At 38.5% G+C, this 20,959-nt stretch overlaps 1 protein-coding gene across 10 annotated transcripts in view; it reads left to right on the top strand.

The window, feature by feature from the left end:
- Positions 1-231: 231 nt before the first annotated feature.
- The window catches only part of gigyf2 (GRB10 interacting GYF protein 2), a 129,256-nt gene continuing 108,528 nt past the window's right edge, over positions 232-20,959 (top strand). For 4 of the 10 annotated variants that reach the window (XM_058990022.1, XM_058990015.1, XM_058990019.1 and 1 more), the window contains exons 1-2: positions 233-378; positions 2,367-2,426. The gene's annotated coding sequence lies outside the window, so the exon portion shown is untranslated. Of the gene's footprint in view, positions 379-909; positions 1,081-2,366; positions 2,427-20,959 lie in introns of all 10 variants that reach the window. The other 6 variants (XM_058990018.1, XM_058990020.1, XM_058990016.1 and 3 more) reach the window with 4 other exon arrangements.

Below are 20,959 nucleotides of genomic sequence, written 5' to 3'. Positions count from 1 at the left end.
CCGCGCCGTGCTGTGATGACGTCACACGAAAAACCTCAGGGCAAGAAATAAATTATTATTATTATTTTTACTACTTAGCATACGTGGGGGTAAATCATTTGTTATTACCCAGTTTGTGTTCACATGGGAGGGGGTGGTAAAAATAATACTATTACTACGACTAATAATAATAATACGAATAGTAATAACAATAATGAGTGTGCCACTCAGATCCTCTGGCTGCGAGCACTGCCTTAATGGCGGATAATCCATGGGCATCCGGTCTGCGTCCCTGATGGGTTATATGTGGTCATGTGACCTGGACTCAGCCATCTTGTTGTGGCTACGAAGAGAGACTGAGAGCTCGCATAGAAACCTTGCCCTGTCAGAAACGCAGAGGTAAGACAGCGGGTGGAAATTGTTGCTGTTGATATGAAATAACCCTAAATAAGTTAAATGAACATTTCCTGTGGTGTTTACGCTTACTTTTTGTGGAAGAGACGCGCATAGCTGTGGCTTTTGGACCCGCGTGGTCGAGTGGCCGTGCAGCGGCGGGCTCGAGTAAAGCGAAAGCCCCGTGTCGAGGATTAGTTGAGTTGGCACAGCACACAAACCTGACTCGGCATGGAGGCAGCGCAGGCCGCTGAAGTGCTCGAGAGGGTGTTAGGGATTAACATACTCGGGGACCGTGCTGAAACATTGTGTGTTTGGCACTTAAAAGTTTTGTTTTTGTATTCTGTTAGTGTTTATTGGATTGTTTGAGTAAAAGAAAAAATAAGACTTTCAGGTCTTCTGAGGGATGCGGCTCAGTAAAGCATTTACACACTCGTACTGTTTTGAAAACCGTGCAGCCAGGGGAATGTTTTGGAATGGATTGGACGACGTGTTGGTTTTTGTATATGTTAACAGTGCTTTTAATTTCTCTCGTAGTTTAGCCATCTTTTTAGAAATGTTTCCTGCCTTTCCCAAAACACATGTGACGGAGCTTTTGGTCTGACACGTCGAATGCCCTAATAACTAGTTTTTCCACACCAATACCGAGACCCCATACATTTTTTTTATATAAAAAAGAAAGAAAGAAAAAAAAGTTTTATACTCCAGGTAAGCAACAGAGTATGTAGTTTTCCCATGTGTACGCAGAGTGCTGGCTTGCTCTGTCATGTCTTGTTTTCAGTTGGTTTACGTGGATTAAGTTGTGACGGTATTTTAATAGTGTTTCCCAACCCGGGTCTTGGGGACCCATGTGTCTGCTAGTTTTCATTCCAACTGAGCACTCAATTATTTAACTAGACCCAATTGAACTGAATTGGCTTAGACCCTTTTAATTGTTTTCAGCTTAAACAGTTGCAGAGTTCAAGGTACTTATGTTCTAGCTAACTTGAAATATGCAACTGTTAAGAGCTGAAAACAATAATAATTAAAAAAAAAAAAGGTCTAAGCAAATTATCAGTTCAGTTAAGGGTCTAGTTAAGTAATTGAGAGCTCAGTTGGAATGAAAACCAGCAGACACAGTGGGTCCTCAGGAGTGGTTTGGGAACCACTGTGTTAGTAGTACATTTCAGATCTTACGGTTACTGATTTTATGAACTTTTAAAGGTTGTGATTACATGCATTTGTATTAACTTAAAGGCATATCTGCAAAGGCAAGCAGTTTTATCTATTTTAAGTAACTTATATGAGCTGTACAGTCAAGGACCAATATGGTGAACACTGACCTTTTTTGTGCCTACAAAAAATAGGTAACATGTTGTACTGCTAGAGTAATTGTGAAGAGCACTAAGGCATATTCTGTGCTAGTGTCACAAAGTTTGTTGGTCAGGCCATTCTGTAATAGTCAAGAATTGTCAGTTTATTGAAAAATACATGCTATATGCCAAAAACTGCAGTAGCTTATACACATGTTATAAACACTTAACTTGTTGTCAGATATGGTAGACCACCTAATTAAATTTCCGTGTGTTGGACACTGCGACATGAGGTTAAGTGTTTATCCACCAATTTGTTTTTATACAATGTTTACTGTTGAAACAAGTGGACATGAGGGGCCCACAAACTGCACCCTTCCACATTCACTGACTAAAATAGAAGCAATGCTACCATTTCAATTGAATAACAAATATAATTACAAGTAATAAATGTGGAGTTCCTACCATTAATGTGACTTGGGATTCCATAGTTACCACCAGCTTTTTGAAATCTGGGTAGCTCAGCAGAGAGATTTCCATCAGTCAGTCTTTTGCTAATTTTTCTCTTTCTTTATTCCACTGCCCTCAAAGCAGCTGGTGTGTTTGACTGACATCTTTTCCACTTACTCTTGTCACAAATGTATCCATTTTAAACTCTTTGCTATGGCTAACTAAAACCTTCCCTTCCCAATTTCTCTGCAGTGTGACACAAATTAAATTGACTAACAACCATCTCCTAGCAACACGGCAGTCGTTATCACGGTGAGACTATTAAACTTGCACAGTGTTAAAGATAACCAATGTTTTTCTAAAAATGCAATATCTTTTAAAGGTTTAACCTACAATCATTGCTTTTTTTGGTTTAATTAACAAGTAATAAATATTTATGAAATACAGTGAACATGTTTTTGTGATATTGTTAGAAATGCTTTGTAAAATAAGGGAGTGGGTAAAGGAAAAGACCCTGCTTTGTGTGATGTTATTGTAATTTAATAATCTCACCGGGACTTGCACTGATTGATGATAAAACACAATATTGTCACTTCATTTCCACTAAAAAAGTTAAAATGCATCAGTCCAGGAAATTTGTGTTCATGTGTATGTGTGATTAATTATTTAGAAAGCATATTGCAGGAACTCTTATGTTTTTATAATATCTGGTTACCGCTCAGTGTGTTGACAAGCGGGTTTTAAAATTGTAAATAAGTTTATTTTGTTTTTTACAGTGGTTTGGTATAGTAACGCTAGACTGTCTGAATCGTATAGATAGACGGCCTCCCTCTGTTGCATGCATTATACTGGGACATGGGCAGAAATATGTGAATGGGAGAATCTTTCTTCCACTGAAAGATTACAATGTTTTATTCCTGCTTACCATCAAAAGCTTGTTTTTCTGCACAGATCTGCTCCCCTCAGTTACACGGCTCTATTACAATTTCAACGCTCAGTTTTTTTTTTTATAGTGTAAACTTTGCAAGGTGGTGAGGGCAGCGCTTCTGGGGTATGGGGTGGCTGTGGTTGTGCTAGCCCGAGTGCCCCTGCAGTCCTGTTACTGTGTGTTCTTGCCAGGAACAAAATATTTATATTAATCTATATTGCTCCAGTGTCAACATAGACACTACTAACTCCCAGAGTATTGGTCTGGGTCCTCAGTAGATACTTTTAACAGTGCTCTTTCCTTTAAATTCGGTATCTTGAGGGCTTCTGAATGGCACATCTGGTAAAGGCACTCCTCATGGAGTGCAGGATGCGCCCTATAGTCTGGAGGTCGCCGGTTCGAGTCCAGGCTATTTCACTGCTGATTATGGACGGGAGTTCACAGGGGGCGTCTCACAATTGCCCGAGCTCTGCCCGGGTGGGGGTGAGCTTAGGTTGGCCAGGGTGTCCTCGGCTCACCGTGCACCAGCGACCTGTAGTCTGGCCGGGCGCCTGCAGGCTTGCCTGTAAGCTGCCCAGAGCTGAGTGGTCCACCGACGCTGTAGCTCTGAGGTGGCTGCATGGCGGGCCTGCAGAGTGAAAAGAAGCAGACGGCTGACGGCACACGTTTCGGAATGTGCGTGTGTCCGTCTTCGTCTCTCCTGAGTCAGCGTGTTGTTGGCAGCGGTGTGCCGAGTTGAAACATTGGGCTTTCCAAATTGGGAAGAAAGCTACTTACTTAATTTTAACCTTAACATATTGAAAATACAACTTTTGTACAACCTTTTAAGTGAATAAATATTGTGAGGGTCATAGGAATGAAGGCGATGGATCGATCGCCTGTAGATGTATTAAGACATAGCCTGTCTTGTGTATCTAAATGCTGGTGTGGAAATCTACTGAGGTGCCTACATTCCCTTTAAGACTTTCATTTAGTTAGCCACTGTGGCTAAAGTAACTTGGCATTTTTTTAGCCACACTGGAAAACCTTAAGCCACACCAAAGAATATTAAAGAAAACCTTAAAACTGTTTTATTGTACACAATACAATAAACATATTGACTAGAACTGTGTCCAACAACCCTGTCCCCTAAACACTGCTCACAGGTTTCCCTAAACACAAATATACCTGTAGGTGAGCTTTTCAGCTTCCAAAGCAAGCCTGAATGACATACAAAACAACACACTGTCACTGGTAGAATTCATAATATAGGTACAGTCTGCCTTTTACAGCTTCACAAGGCTAAAGTAATACCATTTTACTGCATGACTTTTGTGGACATTTGTTTATATTAAGTATAAACATTTTGTATAAACTGGTTATAAACATACTGTTTCAGCAAGACAAAGTGTATTTTATTAGAAAACAGGTAGATATTTAAATGCCGGACCCTACCCTTTACTTACACATAAACAGTATATTTAAAAGTGCACTACAAGTCTGATTCCTATTTAATCAATGACAAACTTAGTCCCACGTGAAGAAAAAAAAACGTGCTTGCAGATTTCCTAAATTCTGAATTGGTTTGCTGATATTCACGTGCTGCACCTTTACATTATTTTGATGGTGTCTCGGTTTTCTTTCCACTGCAGAACCGTAAAGAGTTACTGCCAGTAGAGTGCTATTAGTGTATGTTAATATAAATGCCTCCCTGACCAGCCGCAGCGCTAGTTACACAAGCTTGTACTATTAAGTAGGATTGTACAGCCACGACTATTTAAAAAAGTTTCTTTTACCATGTTTTTTCACCTGGGACTTCTGACAGTAATATTGCACCGATTCCGACATTAAAACTCAATAAATCATAGTGAGACGAATCTCTTTAAAATAATAAATGTATTTATTCTTTTATTAATCGTTCCTCCTGAAACTTGGAACCATTATGTTACTATTTCCAAACTATGTTTCAGTGTATTTTAAAGAGATGGCAAACAGGGACTGTGACTATCACAGTCATATTGTTGTTTCTAATCAGAACCTCTGTCCCGCCAAACACAACAATGGTGCGTATGTTACGTAATCAAGCTAAATGGTTTTCATTGGGCGAAATGAAACAAGAGTCTGTATTGATTCATCTACCAGCACACGTTCAAAGTAATCATGCTGGCAAGTACATTTTTCAAAGCCTACGTCACTGTGGCTAACTTGTTGAAAATGAATTGAGCCAAACAGGAAAGCGGCTAGTGAGAACGTAGAGGTGCATTGGTAACTTCCCTCCAGTGCTGTCATTTCTTTTTTAATGCAGCTACAGGGATATAGTTGGGTGACTTATTAACAGTCAGCGGTCCAGATAAGCTCCACACCTGCCCTTTTTTACGCATTAAAAAATCCGAACATACGCACAGCAATTTTGCTGCACAGCTCGTCTGCCTCCCCACCCGCCTTCACGGTACGGGTGTATTTACACTAGCAAATACCCAAGCCGAGCCGGAACCAAGCTGTGAAACTCCAGCTCTGCAACATATCTGAATCTGGCTCGGGGCTGAAGCAGGCTGTGGGCGGGGTTACTGCATTTCGACATCACGCTCAAGCGTCATTACAAGAAAGTGGCAACCCCCAGGACCTCAACCGGTAAATGTTTTCTTAACTCCTTACCTTTACTCCACAGGACACATAACACACATCTGACTAAAATAAAATAACTCCCTCTCTATAATACGCATATAGTGAATCAAAAATGTAACTTTCCTTGAATTAACCATGCATAAACCACAATGTAATCAACGCTATATTTTTTACAAAAAAAAAGGTAACATTCCCACTCGAGGATCATTTTAATCGGTAGTTTTTAAACTATAGCCTGGCTAAACAGCAGTGGGGAGTTCAGTTCGAAGCAACAGACAAGCAAACCAACAAAATGCAAGGAGGAGAGCGGGTCGGGAGAGGGGAAGAGGGAATGGGCTCACTCCAGTGAGCGGGGCTGAAGCGTCTCGTCTCCCGGAGAAAGCTGCAGCCCCTCTCGCAGCAAAAAAGTTAATAGATTAGAAAGATAACCACGTTGCAGACCTAATATTTATTTAGTTATAAAACGAATGCTGAATAAGATGTCTGTGTTACAAAGTGCCAGCGCAGCTTTTCTCCAGTTCAGATACTGTATCAAAAGGGAGAGACAGAAATGGAATTTACACTGATAAGTTGTTTACAGTTTGAACACCGGTACTGTAATTACTATAGAAATATTGCACTTGTATAGGTAATTGGGGGACGTGTTATGTATACCTTTAATATGGTCCCGTCTTTGCTTCCTTTGTTTAGGTATGTATTACAACGCCCGCCCCCCCCCCCCCCCCCTCCACACACAAAAGCGCATTTTCTGTACTTCTCCGCAATAAAAAAAAAAAAAATCCATGGTAAAAACATATTTTAACTTTAATGCTTTGTTCTATTTTTGCAGTCTGTAACATTTAATTTCATCGACTCAGCATGTTCATTATGCGTGACGTCTCTCGGCTCGGCTCGCCTTTCTCTAGTGTAAAAGCAACTCAAGCTACCCGAGCCGTACCAGGCTGGCTCGACTCAGCATCTGCTCAGCTCGGGTGTGCAGGTGTAAACGTAGCTAATGTCTTCAATTACTAGAAAACTGTACACAAGAAAAACCAACCTAACAAATATTATCCAATCTCTGGCTAGCCCTGTTGTCTTTGCAACCAATCGCAGTAAGAATAAGAAATTTCAAAGCTACACAGGTTGAAACGTAAACACCCGTCCAGCTACAAACCCAACTGGAACCATCGTTCGGCAACCGCTAAAAAAAGGTGCCTATAATATTAAATAAACTGTTTTATAACTTAATGCATTTCCATATTTTATTTATCTGTATGGCTTTATACTGAAGTTAACATTTACACTGAGTTTAAGAATTTAATGTTAAAATATAAATGTCTGTGTCATACCTCAAATGTGCTGAGCTGATAAAGAACCTTGTGGAACACACGTGTGGTTGTACAGTAGTTCAATGTAACATTGCAGTTAAAATGGAAGGCTCTTTTTTAATGCCTACTCTTATTAAAGATTGTACAGTATTTATTGAGAACTCATAACTTCAAGGTAATGTTGCATTTTACTGCCTGAAAATACATTTTACTCTCTGTGTTAAAATTAGAGGGTAAGTTACTCCCAGACCCAAAACCTTATCTGGAACGCAGTTTACAGTACTAGAGAACTGTTTGTCCATTTGTGATGAGATTTGCTAAGGGCATTCTATAGCACAAGTTATAGTGTGTAAGAATATGGGGATGTATGGAGACTATGGCTAAGCTGCACTTATAAATCAAGAGAACCCCAATTTTGATTAAACTAACTTGACACTAACATTAAGTGCTTGACATGTATTGATGTAGTTGAAAAGTATAAATTAGTGAAACTGAAAAGATACGAAGATGTTAAACTAGTGAAGAAGCATCTCTGCAAGCACGCTTTTATCTGATGTTTTGACAGGTGGAATAAGTAGGGACACTAATTTTTCACAATTGCGGATAGAATCACAGAATTAGGCATTTTGGGAATGGAAATTTTCACTGACTTTTTTTTTTTTTTCAACTCGCAATTCCAGTTTTCTACATTTCTTTGTTTTCTGCACTACACCCAGCCAAGTTGATTTGATTATTCATAATGTGACTTAACTTAACTAAACTCAACATGGTGACCAACGAAGATTATTATTATTATTATTTATTTATTATTATTATTATTATTATTATTATTATTATTATTTTTTTTTATGTTTCAGCAAGACCGAGCAAACATTTTTTGATTATCTATATGAGGATGCTGGGATACTCTTCTGCAAATGTTGCTGTAATTCGCTTGATCATGTACAAGTCAATACCATTAAAGATCATATTGTAAACACGTAGAGAACAAAGGTAAAGATGGCTTTCCCTGAAATAAGTAAGCTAAATTAATTATTGTTTAGTTTATTTCTTTCCACTCTACCTGCATATTTAATAACTATAATTAGCAATGTTAAACCATGACCATTGCTTAATTACGTTATATGATCTGACGATGAAGAAACAAGCTCAAAGCTAGTTTTCTAGCTATACATTCCTTAAAGGAAATGGATTGGTTTACTGTGTAAAGGATGAGTCGCTACACTACGTAGTTTGTTTCATAAAGACATTCTGTCTGGAGACACAACCTTGTTAAATTTTGCAAATAAGGTAAAATTTAGCAAAGAAACAATGTGAAGGATTCACTGTGCATTTACATTAAGAGGCGCTATTTAAATTACTATCAGGTGAGACACAGCAGTGGACCTGTGTAGCAATGAGTCGGTCAACATGCCTTTAGTGTTTCATATTTGATCCTGGTTATTGTAGTAATGCCAGTAAAACGGTAAACTTCATTTGTGGCAGGGCTGGGTATCGGCAGTGTCTTCATGATACGATACGTACCACAATACAGTAAATTAAGCATGAAACATAAACCCACAATTGTCTCATTTGCTTGTGCGTCTTGGCAATAACACTGGTAAAGCAATTTTGGTCAAATAAACTTCACGGCCAGTTTTGCTTTTGTTTCCTGTTTATTCTTTAAAATACATTTCTTTAAAACAAAATTACAAATCAGGGCTCCAGACACGGTTGTTGCCTTGGGAGCCAATGGTTCCGAGGCCAAAAAAAAATTGGTTGACAAATCCTGGAGCAAGTTAGTTGCTACCATATTCAACTGCTTAAAATACAGCAACTTAAGACACTAAAGTGATACTAAAACAGTAACTTAATGTCTGTACTTGCTTGTTTGTTGCCACATTCTGCTTAATTGGTTAATCTATGCAGCTGATGACTGCAGTAAACTTGGCATTATTATTATTAATTTCTTAGCAGACGCCCTTATCCAGGACGACTTACAATTGTTACAAGATATTACATTATGCATTATTTCACATTATACAGATATCACATTATTTTTACATACAATTACCCATTTATACAGTGGGGTTTTTACTGGAGCAATCTAGGTAAAGTACCTTGCTCAAGGGTACAACAGCAGTGTCCCCCACTGGGGATTGAACCCACAACCCTCCGGTCAAGAGTCCAGAGCCCTAACCACTACTCCACACTGCTGCCCCATGGCATGTTAATATTTTAAATATTTTGTGTCTGGAATTGGTGACGGCACCTCTAAAGTTGTAACATGGGGAAATAGCATGCTGCAGCTCCCATGCTCAGTGTTAGTGAAGTCCTGATCTGACAGCATGTAACACAGACAGCTCTTATGATTACCTGTTACTGTTTATTTTTCAGTAAAAATAAGTTTTAAATTGCAGTGAGTTGGTTCTGCTATTTACGATATTAAGTACTAAATTTTTACACAACTGTTGCATGAAACTGGGGTTACTGTGTTCTGCTGGTGTTCCTACAGCACCCATCTGCGTTTGCAAACATTTTTATTCAATGAAGGTTTTGTTGTTGTTATTAGTTACCGTCCTTCTCTCATTTCAGTTTATTAAAACGTGATATGCATTTCTTTTCTCCTTACAGACCAGTCATATCGCATTCATAAATATTGACCCATGCTTTTAAAGGGAGAGGCAGCATTTTTGTGTTGCAGGCGCCAATGCGCCTAACCCCGAAAAAAAATTTCAACCATTTTAGTTGCAGTCTGGAGCCCTGCAAATACTGTAAATAACAAAAGTTAAATAAAAAATTAGGTATTGGAAACAACTTTCAAAAGTTCTGACTCTAACAAAAGAGAAACTGTTCTTAATGCAGATTATTTTAAAAACAAATCGAATTCTTTTATATTTTGAGTTTTCTTGAGGAACACTAAGTAATCTACAAGTCCTGGTTTGAGTGCACTTCTCTGTGCTGTTACCACATCTCCAGCAGTGGAGAACACTCCATCAGCAGAGACTGGTCCCAGGGATGCACAGACCACGCTTTGCTATTGTGCATAGAGCTATAGTTATGACGATTTTAATGTAGCTTGTGCATATTGAGTTATCATACCTTCACGATCTTATGCTGTCTATGACTGATGGCGATGATGTGCTGTTGATCTGTTGGTGGCATGAACACTCGGATTGGTTGTATTCCTTGAATACTTGATTCAAGCCTCATGTTCTTGATAAGAGTCCGCACTAGATTTTAAACTGGCTGCAGCAGGTAAAATTTTGCCGTTGCCCTGATGAAATTATCAACATTAATAACCCACCTCTGCGCAGCTTCTGTTTCGTTCAGCTGCCAGCGGGCTTGACAAATATACCCTTAACACAGTGATTGGTAGGTGAGGCTGCTAGAGTGCATGCTGTTGCTAATACATAGTTATTTAATTATCAGTGTAGACGCACATTAATGCATGCTCATGTTTGTTAGCCAATTAAATTTGAGTACTGTAAATAGTAATTACACTCGCATGACATTGCTGGACTGTTACTAAACTGTTTCATATTTTTTATTGTTATTGTAATGCCAGCAATAAGAAACAAGTATTTTCAAAATACTATTTGTAAACTGAACTACAGTGTTAGTAGAAGACTGTAAATATGATTCTCACAACTGTGCTGGACATTTGTTTTCAGAACTGTTGTAATGTAATTTGGGCTTCTGTAATTTCATTTTTCGGTGTTTGTAGCTATTTTGAGTTTTATGTAAATCAGTTTTTTTTCGGGGCTTTCGCTTTTTATATACAGTACCACTTGCACCATCCAGGGTTCTTGTGGGCAGCTGTTTTATATGTTGTAGTTGTAAGTAATCAAAATGTATACAAGGCATGCATAAAACACTTCTGTTGAAAAATATATAATGTGACATTTTTTATAGCCACTGGGTGTCAAATATTGCATATTATAACTTCAACCTACACTGTACAGTAGAAAAGAAAAATTAGCCTACACAATGTCAACTACAACAATGTTCATTACATTCTTATTTTAACCCTTTGCCGTCCTGTAATTATTCCTATCCGGTCCAATGTTGGACCCTGTCCGACATCATCGAAAAAACTCAAAAAACAGGCTTCTAGTCCTTTTTTCTCCGGAAAAAGCCGAGAAAACCATTCAATGGCCGAGTGGGAGCGACAGGAGCCGAGACAAGCCAAAAAAAAAAAAAAAGGCTGTATCTCATGAATAGTCATACTTGCCCCTGGCATCAGATAACAGCGGCCATAAGGAAACAAGCTGGCTGTTACTGAATCAGTGCACAGAGAATACCACGGACATTTGCAGAGCTTTTTTGAGTTATAGTAATAAAATGACTTGGATCGCATTATTGAGGAGTTTGGTGATAAAACCAGTGATCAGGAGATGATTGATCGGTATGTACGACTATTATTATTATTATTATTATTATTATTATTTATTTCTTAGCATATGTGAAAGCTATAGCGAACGAAAGGGTGGGGCGGGGCTGGAGATGCCTAGTGAGTGCTTTGTTGATAAGCAGGGCCTTTTAAACCCGTTTGACTGGAAAAAAAAATACTTTTAAACAGCACGTCTAAAATTAACTGTGTGTGTGAAAATAAATTGGACCTGACGAGCCTGACACGCACTTAAAAAATGGACTGCAAAGGGTTAAGCATTCACTGATTAAAAATGCAGCCCAACTTAAATTGTTCAAACAAAAACGTCATGAAAATATCTGGTTACGAAATTCAGTCAAACTTGAATTTGTTACTAAACAAGACGGCACAGTATCAATTCCAGCTTCAAAATGCTGCCTACTACACCCGCAACCAATGCAGATTAAGATAAACAAACAGAGCAACAAATTACAAAAGGTAATTCCCACTTAACGTTTAGAGAGCCCACAACTCTTTGGAAGTTAGGGAGGTTGTTGTCGTTGCTTGTCTAGTCTTGGTTTTAAAACCAACCAGTGCTTTTCAGTGAAACTGTTTACGTTCAAGGATTTGACCAAGTGAGCTACAGAGGAGGATCTGAGGTGATGCCAAGCTGCCAAAGAGACAGAGACGGAGCAGAGACATCGTAGAGGCAGTTTTGTATCTAACCGCACATCGATGCTGCATTTGAACAATAAGTTACCTGGTTAATACTATTTTCTTACGAAATAATAAATACCCCTATATTACAGTTTTGTCAGCCTGAAACCAACTACAAAGCATTACTTAGGGTGAATGTTAGTCTGGTAACTGTATAGGCTACATGTACTCTAAACTACTACTAAATAATAATAATAGTATTTTAAACTATCAGTGTTATTTAGGATTAAACTATCATTGTTATTTAGGATTTTTTTAAGCATCAGAATAATATTCTACTTGCAGTTCATCGTTGGATTTAATGTAGCGTCTAGGTCTACTGATTTTCCACGGTCGCGGAATCATGGACGGAATCGTGGAATTAGGCACTGGGTACGGAGTTGGCATTTTGGGACTAAGCATTATTTTTTTTATTAATTTTTTTTTTAAAAAGGTACAGTTGCAAAGCAGAATTCCAAACAGTCTTTTACCGCTAATAAAGATTTGTAACCGCATGCACACTTGTTTATTTTGATTACTGTACTGGTGATTGGGGGATATTTAGAATGTCAGGTTATTGTGTGGGAGTTTAGACCGTCCATCGCTTACTGCGGGTGAATCATGTTAACACAAACACACCTGTTCTAAGTGGTGGCGACTGTACTATATGAAATTATTGTTTCTAGTTACTGTCCAAAATGCTTGGGTGTTTTTTTCTGTCAAAATACACTACCGGTCTAAAGTTTTAGAACACCCCCATTTTTCCAGTTTTTATTGAAATTTAAGCAGTTCAAGTCCAGTGAATAACCTGAAATGGTACAAAGGTAAGCGGTAAACTGCCAGAGGTTAAAAAAAAAAAAAAAAAGTTTAGGTTACCAAAAACTGAAAAATAATGTACATTTCAGAGTTATACAAAAAGGCCTTTTTCAGGGAACAAGTAATGGGTTAACAACTTGCAGCTGTTCTGCAGCAATGGAAGTAAATTAAGCCTTGAAAGTTGATGCTAACAGTTCCTACAGTGTCCCAACTTTTGTTGATTACTTACAAACCCTCTGTCTGTAAAAGCAGTGTTGGAACAGACTGTGTTACTACACCCTCTTAAGCATTATTTGGACAGTATTGTACTGCAGGAAGTAGTATATTGCTCTCATAATGGCGAGAAAAAGGCAATTAACAAAGGAAGACAGACAGACCATTATAACCCTTAAAAGTGTAGGTCTTTCCTTTAGAGAAATTGCAAAGAAAGCCAAGGTGTCAGTGAGTACAGTTTCCTACACCATCAAAAGGCACTTGGAAACTGGAGGAAACTCTGACAGGAAGAGGTCTGGCAGACCCAAAGCCACAACAGAATCAGAAGACAAGTTTCTGAGAGTCAACAGCTTGCGTGATAGGCGGCTCACAGAACAACAGCTTCAAGCACAGCTTAACACTGGTCGAAGTAAGCAAGTCTCAGTTTCAACTGTGAAGAGAAGACTTCGAGCTGCATGTTTGACAGGTCGAGTGGCAGTAAGAAAGCCATTGCTAAGATGGCAAAATAAGAAAAAGAGGCTTGCCTGGGCCATGAAGCACCGCCAGTGGACTACTGAAGACTGGAAGAAGGTCTTATGGACCGATGAATCAAAATTTGAAATCTTCGGTTCATCACGCAGGGTTTTTGTACGCCGTCGAGTAGGCGAAAGGATGGTTCCTCGGTGTGTGACACCAACTGTCAAACATGGAGGAGGAAGCGTGATGGTCTGGGGCTGTTTTGCTGGATCCAGAGTCGGCGACTTGCACAGAGTGAGTGGCACCCTGAACCAAAACTGCTACCACAGCATTTTGCAGCGCCATGCAATACCCTCTGGTATACGCCTAGTTGGTCAGGGGTTCATCCTACAGCAAGATAATGACCCAAAACATACCTCCAGGCTATGTCAGAACTACCTTAGAAGAAAAGAACAAGACGGTAGGCTTCAAATCATGGAATGGCCAGCACAGTCTCCAGACTTAAACCCCATCGAGCTGGTTTGGGATGAACTGGACAGAAGGGTGAAAGCAAAGCAACCTACAAGTGCAACACATTTGTGGGAACTTCTGCAACAGTGTTGGGAAGAACTTTCCGAACAATATTTGATAGTTCGGCTGTTATATCTGCAAAAGGTGGCTACTTTGAGTCAAATTTAGATTAAGTTTTGTTAAACAAAACGATTCCATGATTTCTTTTTTATCTCCAATTGTTTGTTTGTTCTATACTTTAATTTCAGAGTACATTGAGACATTAAACTGCGTACATTTCAATAAAAACTGGAAAAATTGAGGTGTTCTAAAACTTTTGACTGGTAGTGTATGTATAGTAGTAATTCGACAGACTTGCACACTTAAGTTGTATCTTCTTTCCTTTGCTGTCTTCCACAATTAATTAAATTTTTGTGGTCACAGCCAAATTCTTTTATATTTCGCCACAATTTGCAATTCTGTTTTATATCCTCCGCATCTTAACTGTAATACAGCTTTAAATCCTGCGAACAAGCCTCCATTCCTAATTGTAGTCTTCTTTTAAATCTCACAAGAGGAGTCTCTAATAGAAATGTAGGAATGTGCTACCACTCAGTAGTTGGGGTGGGTATAAAGTATTCAGAACGAATCAATGATAGATACTAGGTATGGGAATTTTAAACGTATAAACCCTAAAGAAGTGGTTAAACATTGAATAATATGCTAGATGTATAATCAGTCACGTGACAAATTTCACCAAACGCATATTTATGTATTCATTTTAGTAATTTATCATATACAGCCAGTCCGTCGCGTATCCGCCTGCTGTGGTGCCACAGTAAGGGCGGATATTATAAAAAGGAAGGGGTTTGACAGTTGCCTCCAAGTAGCTTTTCTAATTGGTGCAACAAAGATTGACACTGGGGCGGGTTTTATTCTCGGTCGACCTGGCGCATGATTGATGAATTCTGTTTGTCATGCTTGTAGTAGGCGTGGCATTATATCCAGTCAACACGGGGGTAAGAAAGTTAATGACAAGCGTTTCTTCTGACGGTTGTTTATATATATATATATATATATATATATATAGCTCTGGAAAAAATTAAGAGACCACTGCAAAATTATCACTTTCTCTTTGTTTTACTATTTATAGGTATGTGTTTGGGTAAAATGAACATTTTTGTTTTATTCTATAAACTACTGACAGCATTTCTCCCAAATTCCAAATAAAAATATTGTCATTTAGAGCATTTATTTGCAGAAAATGACAACTGGTCAAAATAACAAAAAAGATGCAGTGTTGTCAGACCTCGAATAATGCAAAGAAAATAAGTTCATATTCATTTTTAAACAACACAATACTAATGTTTTAACTTAGGAAGAGTTCAGAAATCAATATTTGGTGGAATAACCCTGATTTTCAAGCACAGCTTTCATGCGTCTTGGCATGCTCTCCACCAGTCTTTAATAGTCGTACATACCGATCGATCATCTCCGGATCACTCGTTTTATCACCAAACTCCTCAATAATGCGACCCAAGTCATTATTTTATTACTATAACATCTCAAAAAAGCTCTGCAAATGTCCATGATAGTCTCTGTGCGCTGACGCACTCAGCCAGCTTGTTTACTATGACCGCCCCGTTATCTGATACCTGATACCATGTATGACTATTCATGAGATACGCCTTATTTTTAAAAAAAAAAATTTTTTTTCCCCGACTTGTCTCGGCTCCTGTCGCTCCCACTCGGCAATTGAATGGTTTTCTCGGCTTTTTCCGGAGAAAAAACGACTAGAAACCCGTTTATTGCGTTGCTATAATGATGTCGGACCCAGTCCGACAAAGGACCTGTGAGGAATAATTGCAATGTCGCAGCCAGTCCGACAATGGACCGCAAAGGGTTAATTCTTGGCAGAAATAACGGTAGTTCTGATGTTGTATCGGTGTAGTGTCAGAATGTGGTACAAAAACCTGACCCGTGTGTCAGAAAATGGTACACGGTCAGATTTTGGTACAAGTGCAATCATAAGGTTTGTAGGAAAACTAAAAGCAAATGCCACAAGTTAATTGTACATAATACAAACAATGTGTCGTTAATAGTAAAAAAAAAAAAGAAATTATTTACGACGAACAAGACAAAATGAGAACGCCACAAAGTTGCACAAGATTAAAAAACAAAAAAATTACAAGACCCCAGAATTGCATATGATAAATAGTCATGCTATTTGCTTAATAATGGGAAAATATGCTAAATTACATAAATGACGTAAAAGACCGAAAGCTTTCTTAACAGTGCACTGTATACCACTTTTTAACACGTACCAAAAATGGAGTCATGTAAAACCAAAGTACCGTAGCTAGATTGAGAAAGAAATGCTGCCATTTAAATCTCTGTACTACTAGCCGCATTAGATTGTATTAAATAATAAAAAAAAACTCCAAATTAACTGTTGAATACAGTCTTAAGAAATGTAACGAAAGCAGGACTTCACTGTCCTGGCACGGAGAGTTTGCAGACTGGAGAATTGCAAACGTAATACCGATCCACAAAAAGGGAAACAAAACCGAACCAGGTAACTACAGACCAATAAGCCTAACCTCTATTATATGTAAACTTATGGAAACTAATAATAAGATCCAAAATGGAAAATTACCTACATGGTAACAATATCCTGGGAGACAGTCAGCGTGGTTTTGGGAGAGGGAGATTGTGTCTAACTAACCTGCTTGATTTTTTTGAGGATTCAACATCGACAATGGATAATTGCAACGCACACAACATGGTTTATTTAGATTTCCAGAAAGCTTTTGACAAAGTCCCGCATAAAAGAAGAATTCTCAAACTGAAAGCAGTAGGGTTTCAAGGAAATGCATGCACATGGATTAGGGAGTGGTTAACATGTAGAAAACAGAAAGTACCGATTTAGAGGAGAAACCTCAAAATGGAGCGAGGTAACCAGTGGTGTACCCCAGGGATCAGCATTAGGTCCTCTGCTATTCTACCTGCTACCTAATGATTTAGATTCTGGTATAGTAAGCAAAGGACCTAATACTTCTCCCTGTGGTACTCCACTGGTTACCTCGCTCCATTTTGTGGTTTCTCCTCTAATCAGTACTTTTCTGTTTTCTACATGTTAACCACTCCCTAATCCATGTGCATACATTTCCTTATGGTGGCTGAGAGGTGCAAAAATTCGTTTTTTTCATGCGTTCCCATGACGTGTGTTTCTTCAAGCCTCTTTTATTATTATTATTTATTATTATTATTATTTATTTCTTAGCAGACGCCCTTATCCAGGGCGACTTGCAATCGTAAGCAAATACATTTCAAGTGTTACAATACAAGTAATACAGTAAGAGCAAGAAATACAATAACTTTTGTTCAAGCAAAGTACAAGTGTGACAAACCACAATTCAATAATACAGCAGATAATAGTGATAGTTACATCAGGATATGATTAAATAGTAATAGTTACATCAGGATGTGATTAAATACAAAGTACTACAGGTTAAACACTTGGCAGATTACAGTATTCTGAAGTACAGGATTAAATGCAGTAAAATAGGGTGCAGATAAGAGCAAAATAAAGCACATTTACATGAAGGGTGATAGTGTCCCAGGATACAAACAGAGGAGTTCTACAGGTGCTGTTTGAAGAGGTGATTCTTAAGGAGGCGCCGGAATGTGGTCAGGGACTGGGCAGTCCTGACATCTGTAGGAAGGTCATTCCACCACTGCGGAGCAAGGGTGGAGAAGGAGCGGGCTCCTCTTGTCATACAAACACTGTGCTATTAAAATGTCATTTTTAAAACATATACATATATATATTTTGTTTTAAACTGATTTGTGGTAATGTCCTCGGGTGCCTAATTCTGTATTTTTTTTTTTTTTTTTTTTTTTTTTTTTTCTCTGTGAATTCCGCGATTCTGTCCGTGTTCTCCAACACAGATTTCATAGGGCCCTAGGTATGATAGGCTTTACATTCTGAATCTTTCTGTCTTTCTTTAAACAATGTGCCCCTATAGATTTAGTTTAAGTGTTCTGTAGGTGTGATGCACATTTTAACAGTAGATAGATTCAGGAGAATGCATGTGGTGAAGATAGATGTGCTGGATTCGGGAGAATGCATGTGGTGATGCCCCCTATGAGTGTCTGCTTGGAGCAACTGGCAGTGCAGTGAAATATTAAGTGGTTCAAGATGAAGGTTTTAGCTAGCAGAGTTTAAGATATATATTTGTTTTTTAGGTGTGACAAATGCCAAATAGGATAGGAAACATTAATGAAATGTTTTATTTTTTTTATAAATCTGAACTACCAAACCTATTGTTCTGTGACAAGTATTCATCTCAGATTTATTTTTCACTGTTTTTGCATTTCTTGCTTTTTTTTTTTTAATTAAGTGATTTTGTAAAGCATATTGATCAGATGTTGCTTGGTATGTTAAAAAAAAAAAAAATACAAATAATAAAAAATAAATTCCACAGACCATATCAAAGTAGCATTGTTTTAAATGGTGGAGTAAATGCCATAATTTAACTGTGTGGCATTCCAAAGCAGGTCTGTTACAATTCACTGCTTTCACTTTGTCAGGTATCTTGGTTAGTGTAAACCTGTTCAGCTAGTCAGTAAGGCTAGGGAAGCCTTGGCTGTTGGAAATTTAAAACTGGTTTTCACCCGTAGTGTGGTACACGTTAGGAGGAGGATTAGATTTAGAGGATATTAGGAAAAAGACTCCTCTGTCGCATTTACATTTCTATGTACGTACAGTGAGTTTCATAGCGCTGTTTATTTTTTCATGCTATAGATGGCGCTAATGACCTAGATCTGATGCGACACATTGGAAAGCTGCCAGATATATAAAACTGTTACATTGCTGTTGAAAACTATGATCAAGACTGGTAAATGTTAATAAACATGATGTGGAAATGAGTGTCTCCTGTTTTTTTTTCCCCCCGTTTTTCTCCCAATTTTGAAATATCCAGTTGTATTTTAGGCTCAGCTCACCGCTACCACCCCTCCACTGACTCTGGAGCGGCAAAGATGAACACACGCTGTCCTCCGAAGCATGTGCCGTCAGCCGATCGCTTCTTTTCACTCTGCAGGCCTGCAATGCAACCAACCCAGAGCTACAGCGTCGGAGGACAGCGCAACTCTGGGCAGCTTACAGGCAAGCCATCAGGCGCCTGACCAGTCCACAGGGGTTGCTGGTGTGCGGTGAGCCGAGGACACCCTGGCCGACCTAAGCCCTCCCCCCTGGGCGGTGCTTGGCTAATTGTGTGCCACTCCCTGGGAACGGTCGGCAGTGGAATAGCCTGGACTCGAACTGGCGACCTCCAAGCTATAGGGCGCATCCTGCACTCCACGTGGCGCGCCTTTACATGTATGGCAATGAATCATACATACCAGTAGGCATGTCACGGTATCAAATTTTGACGGTATGGTAACTGTCAAATATACCACGGTTATCGTCGTACTGTGGTATAATGTCATTTTTTTTTTTTGTAATCTGTTTTTAAATGGCTATTTAAAGAAATACACTAGTCAAGTCATTTAACAAGAAAAATAACTTTCAAGTTTTAAAACAAATACAACACTCTGGTACTACAGTTCTGTCAGGCACTACCTAACTGGAAGTAGTGTTCACTCTAGCTCACACAGGCTCAGCAAAATAGTGCTACTTTTTTATTTCAAATTACTGTGGAGAAACACCAAAATATTAACATTTTCTGGGCTCAGTCTGGAACGATAGGGGGTAAGGATGTGACCACTTCAACTGAAAATGCACAAATAAAGTTTATAATCTTGAAATTTAATTGTATGTATTCTCTACCATGATGTGTACTTTTTAATCTTTGTTTAGCAGCTCAAAGTGAACTGCTAATGAAAAAAAAAAAACTTAATCTATCATGTCCACATTTTCCACCTGTACGCATGCGCGATTTCGATTGCGTGGATTTCCACTCTGATATGTAGGTGAAGCAAGCGTCTGGCGATTGTGCCTGGAGAGTGCTCTGTGCTGCTTGTGATCTTTGTTGTTTTCAAGTTGTCGTATCAGTGAAGCACAGTGTTTCTGTGTTTTTTTTTTTTTAGAAATATAAATGCTCTGGTAAACGTAAATAGTCATCACAAAACTTCTACTTGGACGGTTTTTGTTTATTACTGCGGCTGCATTTTATTAACGGCAATAGCGGCTGGTTGAACATGTGTTCGGTGTTAGATACATTTCTTAATATAGAAAAATGAAGGAAAACACAAGTCAGAAAGTGTAAAGTGACAGTTATACAGAGTCCCTTTGGATCATTTTTAGTTAGTTATTAATTCATTCTAGTTTTGTCCTGAGGTTAATGGTTTGATATTGTAAACATTTTAAACGGCACACAATTATGCTGCGGTGGGAAGTAAATAGTAACGTGATAAACATTTACAGTGCAGACTATTTTATATTTATAATGCTTCTTCCCAATAGAAAGCTAAAGATTCCTAAATACTATCTTTTAATTATTTGCATCAAAGTTTTAAGAATGAAGCCTACTGTTTGGTTTTCTGTCTCAGCAATTTGTCAGTCCCAGACTGTTGTGTAAAAGTATATATTAAATAAACAGGAGAGAAAATAAATGTTACCCAGATTATTCTGCCTTTTTATTGCAACTGTCAACATTCATGGAGCGAAAATTGTAAAGGGTACTTTAGTTGAAACCTCCCGACAGAAGGGATACAGTTTCAAAAAAAGGTTGAAATGGTTGTGATTTTTCTGCATTTTTGCATATTTGACACAATGTTATCAGATCTTCAACCAAAACCTAATATTAGATAAAAGGGACCCTGAGTGAACTACGCCACCTTTAGCAAGCAATAACTGCAACCAAACGCTTCGTGTAGTTATTGATTAGTCTCTCACAGCGCCGTGGAGGAATTTTGGCCCACTCCTCTATGCAGAACTGCTTCAACTCTGACATTTGTGGGTTTTCGAGCATGAACTGCT

The sequence above is a fragment of the Acipenser ruthenus genome, chromosome 17, assembly GCF_902713425.1.
Source record: "Acipenser ruthenus chromosome 17, fAciRut3.2 maternal haplotype, whole genome shotgun sequence".
Classification (NCBI taxonomy): Eukaryota; Metazoa; Chordata; class Actinopteri; order Acipenseriformes; family Acipenseridae; genus Acipenser; species Acipenser ruthenus.
This window is presented reverse-complemented; position numbering and strand designations above follow the sequence as displayed.